The sequence below is a fragment of the Bos indicus genome, chromosome 11, assembly GCF_029378745.1.
Source record: "Bos indicus isolate NIAB-ARS_2022 breed Sahiwal x Tharparkar chromosome 11, NIAB-ARS_B.indTharparkar_mat_pri_1.0, whole genome shotgun sequence".
Taxonomy (NCBI): domain Eukaryota; kingdom Metazoa; phylum Chordata; class Mammalia; order Artiodactyla; family Bovidae; genus Bos; species Bos indicus.
In genome coordinates this window covers 47,985,951-47,995,246 of record NC_091770.1, presented here as the reverse complement: position 1 = coordinate 47,995,246, position 9,296 = coordinate 47,985,951, and the positions used below count along the sequence as shown (strand labels likewise).

Here is a 9,296-nt window from a genome sequence, read left to right as displayed (position 1 = left end):
TTATATTATATATTCATTTTTATATTAATGCATCCATATAAATCTTGTTCATGACTGAACCACATCATTTATATTTCCCTTCTGGTGCAATTGTTCATCTTCCCTGGAGTTAATAATTAACTCAAATTTTGGTTTGTTCTATTTTCTAGGGCCCTGTCCACTTATTCATTCCCAGACTCTCTGTCTGAACTATCAAACCACTCAAATGTCTAATTTATCAATCCCATGTTTTATTCGAAATAAACCTTCTGTCCTTGGTCTTCCTGCTCTTGGTAGACTGGTTACCCTCCAGACCAATTACATAGCTGTCATCCCAGGACTACCCTTCACTTCTCTTCTATGTTAGACTCTTTTTTTTTGATCCCATGATTACACTTTGTTTCTTCACTTCCTTGTTTGCATGGAACACAACAGCTACAGTGATTTAGTAAGAAAGTGAACTTTGGAGACCTTACACATCTAAAAATTCCTTTATTCTATTCTTATTCTTTTTTTCTGAAACAAAGACTTGGAAGACAAAAATCTCCTTAATACCCTTCACCAATTCACTGATTCCTAAGATTTTTGCTGCAGTTGCTTTATCATGTCTTTTCTCTATCTTAAGTAAAAGCATATTGTTTTCTTAGGGCTTTCCAGGTGGCTCAGTGGTAAAGAATCCACCTGCTAGTGCTGGAGATGCAGGAGAAGTGGGTTTGATCCCTGGGTTGGGCAGATTCTCTACAGGAGGAAATGGCAACCCACTCCAGTATTCTTGCCTGGGAAATACTGTGGACAAAGGAGCCTGGTGGGCTACAGTCCAGAGGGTCGCAAAGAGTCAGACACAACTGAGCACATACACACACTTTTTTTTCTTAAACCATTTAATAGCTTCAGTTCCTCTTCCTATTTGAATGTATAGCCAAGTATAGACTTCTAAATTGGAAACCATTTCCCCTCAGAATTTTGGAGGCATTGATCCATTATCTTCTGGCTTCTGTTGCGATTTAACTGTTTTCCCTATAATTTCTTTGACTACCTAATTACTGTTTTTCTCCGTAAGAAAATCAGACTTTCCTGGGTGCCTTCTCCAGAAACATGTCCTGCTGTGATTGTGAGAACTGCCCATCCAGTCCTTTGGCTGTAGAAATGACCTTGTTGATCACAGCATTGGTATCGTGCTGTGCTTTCCAGTGCACTAGGCCATTATCTGGGTTTATCTGGTGGCTCAATAGTAAAGAATCCACCTGCCAGTGAAGGAGACACAGGTTTGATCTTAAGTTGGAAAGATTCTCTGGAGAAGGAAATGGCAACCCATTTCTGTATTCTTGCCTGGGAAATCCCATGGACAGAGGAGCCTGGCAGGCTACATAGTGGACCCTGGGGTCGCAAAGAGTCAGACATGGCTTAGTGACAGAACACACACACACAGTGCATTAACTGCAGGAATAGGCAATGTGGCATTGGGAGACTTATTTAGCACATAAGCTGGAATCTTCAAAAGGAGGAACCTCTTTTTTGGGAGAGACATAGCTGCAAAATGTGGCTTTCAACAGAGCTGAGAGGTAGGCACCCTGCAAGGCAGCTCTCTTTGCATGTTGCTGTCCTTCTCCCCTGGCCAGTCAGCTGGCCAGGAGTCACCGGTCCTCTCATCTTCCAACACCAGGAAAAGCAAGCAGGAGGACCCTGTACAAACACTTTGAAGACAAAGGTAAATAAGGGAAGTAAGCAAACAATAAGTGACCTTTCCTCCTGGAGTAAACTATTCCCTCCCCTGATCACCTGAAGCTACAATGACACATAGTCTGACCATGAAACATCTGGCATTGCTACAGAGTTTTCCCACCCAGGACAAAATGAAAATGCAAACCCCTTGTTCAAAAAAGCAGCAAAAAAGTACCATTGGAGTGCTACTATATAAAGCTTTTCCTTGCTTTCTGTTCTCTGGACCTGTTAAGATGTTTTTAAATTTGTGATTGAATGTATGTAACTCTCTCTTGGGCAGAGGACGTGAGTGTATGCTAATTTGCTTCAGTTGTGTCTGACTCTTTGTCGGACCCCATAGACTGTAGCCCGCCAGGCTCCTCTATCCATGGGATTTCCCAGGCAAGAATACTGGAGTGGGTTGCCATGCCCTCCTCTAGGAGGTCTTCCTGACTCAGGGATTGAACCCCGCATCTCTTGCACTGCAGGCACATTCATTACGACTGAACCACCTGGGAAGCAGAATATGGAAATGCCCCAGTGGTGAAGGGCAGTCGTAGAGAGCATGAGGTTGGGAGGGGGCCCTGGATACCAGGTGATGGCGGGCCGGCTGCCAGGAAATGGGGAGCTGACAGCAGGCAAATCTCGTGTGAGCAAAAGGCTCCAAGGCCTTGGCACATGTTCCAGTGTTCATCAGATCTCACTTATAAAACACAAATCCAAAGAAAAAATTATTTAGAATTTCAAGGCGGCAACAATTAAACTCCAAGCATCCACAGAGTCCCTCTGAACCTGGGGTCTCAAGCCTCTGCTTTGTCACATACCATGAAGTCAGTGTGTGGGATGGACTTATTGAAATCAATGAAGGTCCAGAAAATCCTTTATTTTTTATCACATTTGTGGTATGTCATAAGCTGCTGTAGATGGTTTTATTTTTTTACATAACCCTTCCTGGATGCCGTCTGCAAGGCTTAGCTCCTACCCTTTTCAGCCATTCTCTGACATATTACAGCCCCTCTCAAAGCCTTATCTGTAAAACAGAAATAAAACAATGATCTTGTAAGATTGTTGTGAGGACTTAATGAAGCTGATAAGGCACTAAGCTTAGTTACTGGCTCGTGTTTTTAACAAATGGGCATTAACATACATATGTGTATTTGCCCACATACATGATACACATACAGCATTGCACGACACGCAGGGATGGTACCAGAGTACATGAAAAGTGTGAAAAGGCGTTAGTCACTCAGTTGTGCCCGACTCTTCCTGACCCAAGGATTGTAGCTCGCCAGACTCCACTGTCCATGGAATTCTCCAGGCAAGAATACTGGAGAAGGTATCCATTCCCTTCTCCAGGGGATCTTCCTGATCCAAGGATTGAACCTAGTCTCCTGCATAGCAAACAGATTCTTGACCATCTGAGCCTCCAGGGATACACAGAAGGTACTTAATAAATCTGGTTTTTTTGGACAAAGAACATAGATACTAGGAAATTTTTAAAATGTCAGTGTGGTGAATGAATGCTTTAGTTGCAGTGTAAGGCAAATATGACTTGATTATTTAAAGAAGAAAGTATAAAAGTGTTTTTTAAAAATTCAAACCTGCTTTGATAGGATAATTTAAAAACTAATCATAGCTGAATTAAGGACATAAAGAAAATGAATGAAGTCCTGAAAACCTTGATAAATTTGATTTTAGAATGAAAATAGGAAAAATTTAAAAAGTTGGTGCTGGTGAGCATAAAGAGAAAGATAAGAGAGAACCTTAGAATAGCAGTATTGTTTTCAGTTTAAAGTGAGTTTTTTGTTATAAAAGTATGCATTTTTATTACAGAAAATATAGGAAATAAGTATTATCAAAAAGAAAATCTGAAATATGCACAATCCCATTATTCTCACACAATGAACAAATTTGTATCAACTGATAATCCTACTGTAAGCACATGTTTGATTTCCTTGACTAGCATTTTCATTTTTAAAAGTATTTGACAATTTTACATCTGAAATGACATCTCATTGCTGATTTGGTTTAAATTGTGTATTTGAATAATAAACTACTTCTTTCCTCACCTTGTAAGTTTATCGTTCAGGCCTGTGTCCTTAGACCATTTTTAATTAAGATGTTTTTGTTTTAAACAATAAGAAATATTTTAAAATGCATTTTAAAAATACAGAAAATCTTATAGCAGACACAGCATGTCTCTGTGTTTTTCAGAAAGACATCCTGCTGGGCTTGAGGTCAGGGCTGTGTTAATACAATCTCCCATGTTGCTTAAAAAAGAAAAAAAGGTAAAATGTTTACCTTTTCTACGTACTGATATGCAAATGTTTTTTGCTTTGTTGTAGGACATGTGGGATCTTAGTTCCCCAACCAGGGATGGAACTTGTGCCCCCTGCACTGGAAATTCAGAGTCTCAACCACTGGTGCCTGTGTGCTAAGTTGCTTCAGTTGTGTCCACTCTGTGACCCCATAGACTATAGCCCACCAGGCTCCTCCATCCTTGGGATTCTCCAGGCAAGAATGCTGGAGTGGTTTGCCATGCCCCACTCCAGGGGATCTTTCCAACTCAGGTATCGAACTGGTGTCTCTTATGTCTCCTGCTTTGGCAGGAAGATTTTTTTATCACTAGCATCATCTGGGAAACCCTCAACCAGGTTAATCACTGGACCACCAGGAAGTCTCGAAAATGTTTTTTGTAACATTAAGGTGCTAACCTTTTCCTATGAGACAGAGTTTTTGCTTTAATATTTGACCAATTCTTTTGACTAATTCATCAAAGTAACTGAAAAGAACAGGACAAAAGGAAATTAAATTAAACAAAATTTTTAGTTGGATATAAGAAACAGTTTCTTGAGGATAAAGAAAATAAATGCAGGAGAAGGAAATTATCATTATGGAATCTTTGACCCTCCATCTCTCTTCTATGATTTACATTAAATTTACCTGGCTAGGAAACAGAAGCTAGACCAAATGGTTGTTCATATTTTCCTAGATTCTAGGAAGAACTAATTTAAAAATTAGTAGGAAAAGTTCTGGGTCACATGGCTAATTTAACTTAATATGTGTTTTCTTCACCACTGTAAGCAGAATAATTATATCTTTGCAGGATTTCTGAATAAGAGCTGCTAACTCTACTGATCCCTGAGTCTGAAATTCAGTACTTGGATGCAATCTCAAAAACGACAGAATGATCTCTGTTCGTTTCCAAGGCAAACCATTCAATATCATGGTAATCCAAGTCTGTGCCCGACCAGTAATGCTGAAGAAGCTGAAGTTAAACGGTTCTATGAAGACCTATAAGACCTTTTAGAACTAACACCCCCAAAAAAAAGACGTCCTTTTTATTATAGAGGACTGGAATGCAAAAGTATGAAGTCAAGAAACACCAGGAGTAACTGGCAAAATTGGCCTTGGAGTACAAAATGAAGGAGGGCTGATAGAATTTTGCCAAGAGAACGCATTGGTCATTAGCAAACACCCTCTTCCAACAACAAAAGAGAAGACTCTATACATGGACATCACCAGATGGTCAACACCGAAATCAGATTGATTATATTCTTTGCAGCCAAAGATGGAGAAGCTCTATACAGTCAGCAAAAACAAGATCGGGAGCTGACTGTGACTTAGACCATGAACTCCTTGTTGCCAAATTCAGACTTAAATTGAAGAAAGTAGGGAAAACCACAAGACCATTCTGATATGACCTAAATCAAATCCCTTACGATTATACAGTGGAAGTGAGAAATAGATTTAAGGGACTAGATCTGATAGACAGAGTACCTGATGAACTATGGACAGAGGTTTGTGACATTGTACAGGAGATAGGGATCAAGACTATCCCCAAGAAAAAGAAATGCAAAAAAGCAAAATAACTGTCCAAGGAAGCCTTACAAATAGCTGTGAAAAGAAGAGAAGCGAAAAGCAAAGGAGAAAAGGAAAGATATACCCATTTGAATGCAGAGTTCCAAAGAATAGCAAGGAGAGATAAGAAAGCCTTCCTCAATGATCAGTGCAAAGAAATAGAGGAAACCAATAGAATGGGAAAGACTAGAGATCACTTCAAGAAAATTAGAGAGACCAAGGGAATATTTCATGCAAAGATGGGCTCAATAAAGGACAGAAATGGTATGGACTTAACAGAAGCAGAAGATACTAAGAAGAGGTGGCAAGAATACACAGAAGAACTGTACAAAAAAGATCTTCATGACCCAGATAATCATGATGGTGTGATCACTCACCTAGAGCCAGACATCCTAGAATGTGAAGTCAAGTGGGCCTTCGGAGGCATCGTATGAACAAAGCTAGTGGAGGTGATGGAATTCCAGTTGAGCTCTTTCAAATCCTAAAAGATGATGCTGTGAAAGTGCTGCACTCAATATGCCAGCAAATCTGGAAAACTCAACAGTGGCCACGGAGTGGAAAAGGTCAGTTTTCATTCCAATCTCAAAGAAAGGCAATGCCAAAAGAATGCTCAAACTACCACACAATTGCACTCATTTCAGTTCAGTTGCTCAGTCGTGTCCAGCTCTTTGCGACCCCAGGAATCACAGCACGCCAGGCCTCCCTGTCCATCACCAACTCCCGAAGTTCTCTCAGACTCACGTCCATCGAGTCAACGATGCCATCCAGCCATCTCATCCTCTGTCGTCCCCTTCTCCTCCTGCCCCCAATCCCTCCCAGCATCAGAGTCTTTTCCAGTGAGTCAACTCTTTGCATGAGGTGGCCAAAGTACTGGAGTTTCAGCTTTAGCATCATTCTATCTGTCTCACACGCTGGTAAACTAATGCTCAAAATTCTGCAAGCCAGGCTTCAACAATACGTGAACCATGAACTTCCAGATGTTCAAGCTAGTTTTAGAAAAGGCAGAAGAATCAGAGATCAAATTGCCAACATCCTCTGGATCATCAAAAAAGCAAGAGAGTTCCAGAAAAACATCTATTTCTGTTTTATTGACTATGCCAAAGCCTTTGACTATGTGGATCACCATAAACTGTGATTGTGAAAGAAAAGGGAATACCAGACCACCTGACCTGCCTCTTGAGAACTCTGTATGCAGGTGAGGAAGCAACAGTTAGAACTGGATATGGAACAACATGCATGCATGCATGCTAAGTCGCTTCAGTCATGTCCGACTCTGTGCGACCCCATGGACAGCAGCCCTCCAGGCTCCTCTGTCTACAGAATTCTCTAGGCAAGCGTACTGGAGTGGGTTGCCATTTCCTTCTCCACGTGGAACAACAGACTGTTTCCAAATAGGAAAAGGAGTACGTCAAGACTTTATATTGTCACTCTGCTTATTTAACTTATATGCAGAGTACATCATGAGAAATGCTGGGCTGGATGAAGCATAAGCTGGAATCAAGATTGCCGGGAGAAATATCAATAACCACAGATATGCAGATTACACCACCCTTATGGCACGAAGTGAAGAAGAACTAAAGAGCCTCTTGGTGAAAGTGAAAGAGGAGAGTGAAAAAGTTGGCTTAAAGCTCAACATTCAGAAAACGAAGATCATGGCATCTGGTCCCATCACTTCGTGGCAAATAGATGGCTAAACAGTGGAAACAGTGGCTGACTTTATTTTTTTGGGCTCCAAAATAACTGCAGATGGTGACTGCAGCCATGAAATTAAAAGATGCTTATTCCTTGGAAGGAAAGTTATGATCAACCTAGACAGCATATTCAAAAGCAGAGACATTACTTTGCCAACAAAGGTCCATCTAGTCAACGCTATGGTTTTTCCAGTAGTCATGTATGGATGTGAGAGCTGGACTATAAAGAAAGCTGACTGCCGAAGAATTGATGCTTTTGAACTGTGGTGTTGGAGAAGACCCTTGAGAGTCCCTTGGACTGCAAAGAGATCCAACCAGTCCATCCTAAAGGAGATCAATCCTGGGTGTTCATTGGAAGGACTGATGTTGAAGCTGAAACTCCAATACTTTGGCCACCTGATTTGAAGAACTGACTCATTGGAAAAGACCCTGATGCTGGGAAAGATTGAAGGCAGGAGAAGGGGATGACAGAGGATGAGATGGCTGGATGGCATCACCGACTCAATGGACATGGGTTTGGGTGGACTCCGGGAGTTGGTGATGGGCAGGGAGGACTGGCGTACTGTGGTTCATGGGGTCGCAAAGAGTTGGACATGACTGAGTGACGAACTGAATGGAACTGAGTTATGAATCTAAGTTCTTTTTTTTTTATATGTATATACGATTGTTTCAGCACAATTTATTGAAAAGACTATTCTTTCTTCACCATGTTGTGCCTTTGTCAAAAACCAGTTGTCCAGATATATGTATGAGCTTATTTCTGAACTTCCTATTTTATTCCACTGATTTATTTTTCTATCTTTATCTTAATACCACACTGTCTTCATTAATGTGGCTTTATGATAATCCTTAAAATCAGGCAGTGTGATACCTTGAAATTTTTATGCTTTTTTTAAGAATGGTTGGGCTATTCTAGATTCTTTGCATTTCCTTAAAAATATTAGAATCAGCTTGTATATCTCTACAAAAAATCCTGTTGGGAGTTTGATTTTAATTGCATTGAGTCTATAGATTAATTTGAGGATGCTTGGACATCTTTATGACATTGAGTCTTCAGGTCCATGAACATCTTGTCTTTCCATTTACTTAGGCCTCCTTTAATTTCTTTCAGCAGTACTTTGTAGTTTTAGTGTACATGTCTTTCACTTCTTTTGTTAAATTTATCACTATTTTTTCTGTTATTGTTCATGGTAATGTTTTTATATTCAAATTTTTAATTATTTGTTGCTACTACAGAAAAATATAATTGATTTTTGTGCATTGATCTTGTAGCCTATAACCTTACTGGTCTCAATTATTAGTTCTAATAGCTTTAAGAAAAGACTCCATCATATTTTCTTCATAGATCATTATGTCATCTGCAAATAAAAGCAGTTTGAATTTTCCTTTTAAATCTGGATGTCTTTATCTATTTATTTATTTTTCCTTGCCTGAATGCGCTGGCTAGAACCACTGCAAGTTTTGAATTAAACTGATAAGAGCAGACATTCTTATCTGTTTCCTGATTTTATGAGGAAAGTACTTAGGTTTTCACCATTAAGTATAATGGTAGCTGTAGTATTCTTTAGATGACCTTTATGAGGTTGAGGAAGCTCCTTTCTAATTTTAGCTTACTAAGAGTATTTCTTAGAAATAGATGTTGAGGGACTTTCCTGGTAGTCTAGTAGTTAAGAGTCTACTTTGCAATGCAGGTGTTCAGTTCAGTTCAGTCGCTCAGTCGTGTCCGACTCTTTGCGACCCCATGAATCGCAGCACACCAGACCTCCCTGTCCATCACCAACTCCCAGAGTTCACTCAGACTCGCGTCCATCGAGTTAGTGATGCCATCCAGCCATCTCATCCTCTGTCGTCCCCTTCTCCTCCTGCCCCCCAATCCCTCCCAGCATCAGAGTCTTTTCCAATGAGTCAACTCTTCGCATGAGGTGGCCAAAGTACTGGAGTTTCAGCTTTAGCATCATTCCTTCCAAAGAAATCCCGGGGCTGATCTCCTTCAGAATGGACTGGTTGGATCTCCTTGCAGTCCAAGGGACTCTCAAGAGTCTTCTCCAACACCACAGTTCAAAA

General features: G+C 40.4%; 1 long non-coding RNA gene across 1 annotated transcript; it reads left to right on the top strand.

Annotated features, from left to right (window-relative positions):
* The first annotated feature begins 4,036 nt into the window (after positions 1-4,036).
* Positions 4,037-8,625, top strand: LOC139185780 (uncharacterized). The gene is made up of 2 exons (XR_011569280.1): positions 4,037-4,250; positions 4,787-8,625. It is a non-coding gene; the product is annotated as an uncharacterized lncRNA (long non-coding RNA).
* Positions 8,626-9,296: the final 671 nt, after the last annotated feature.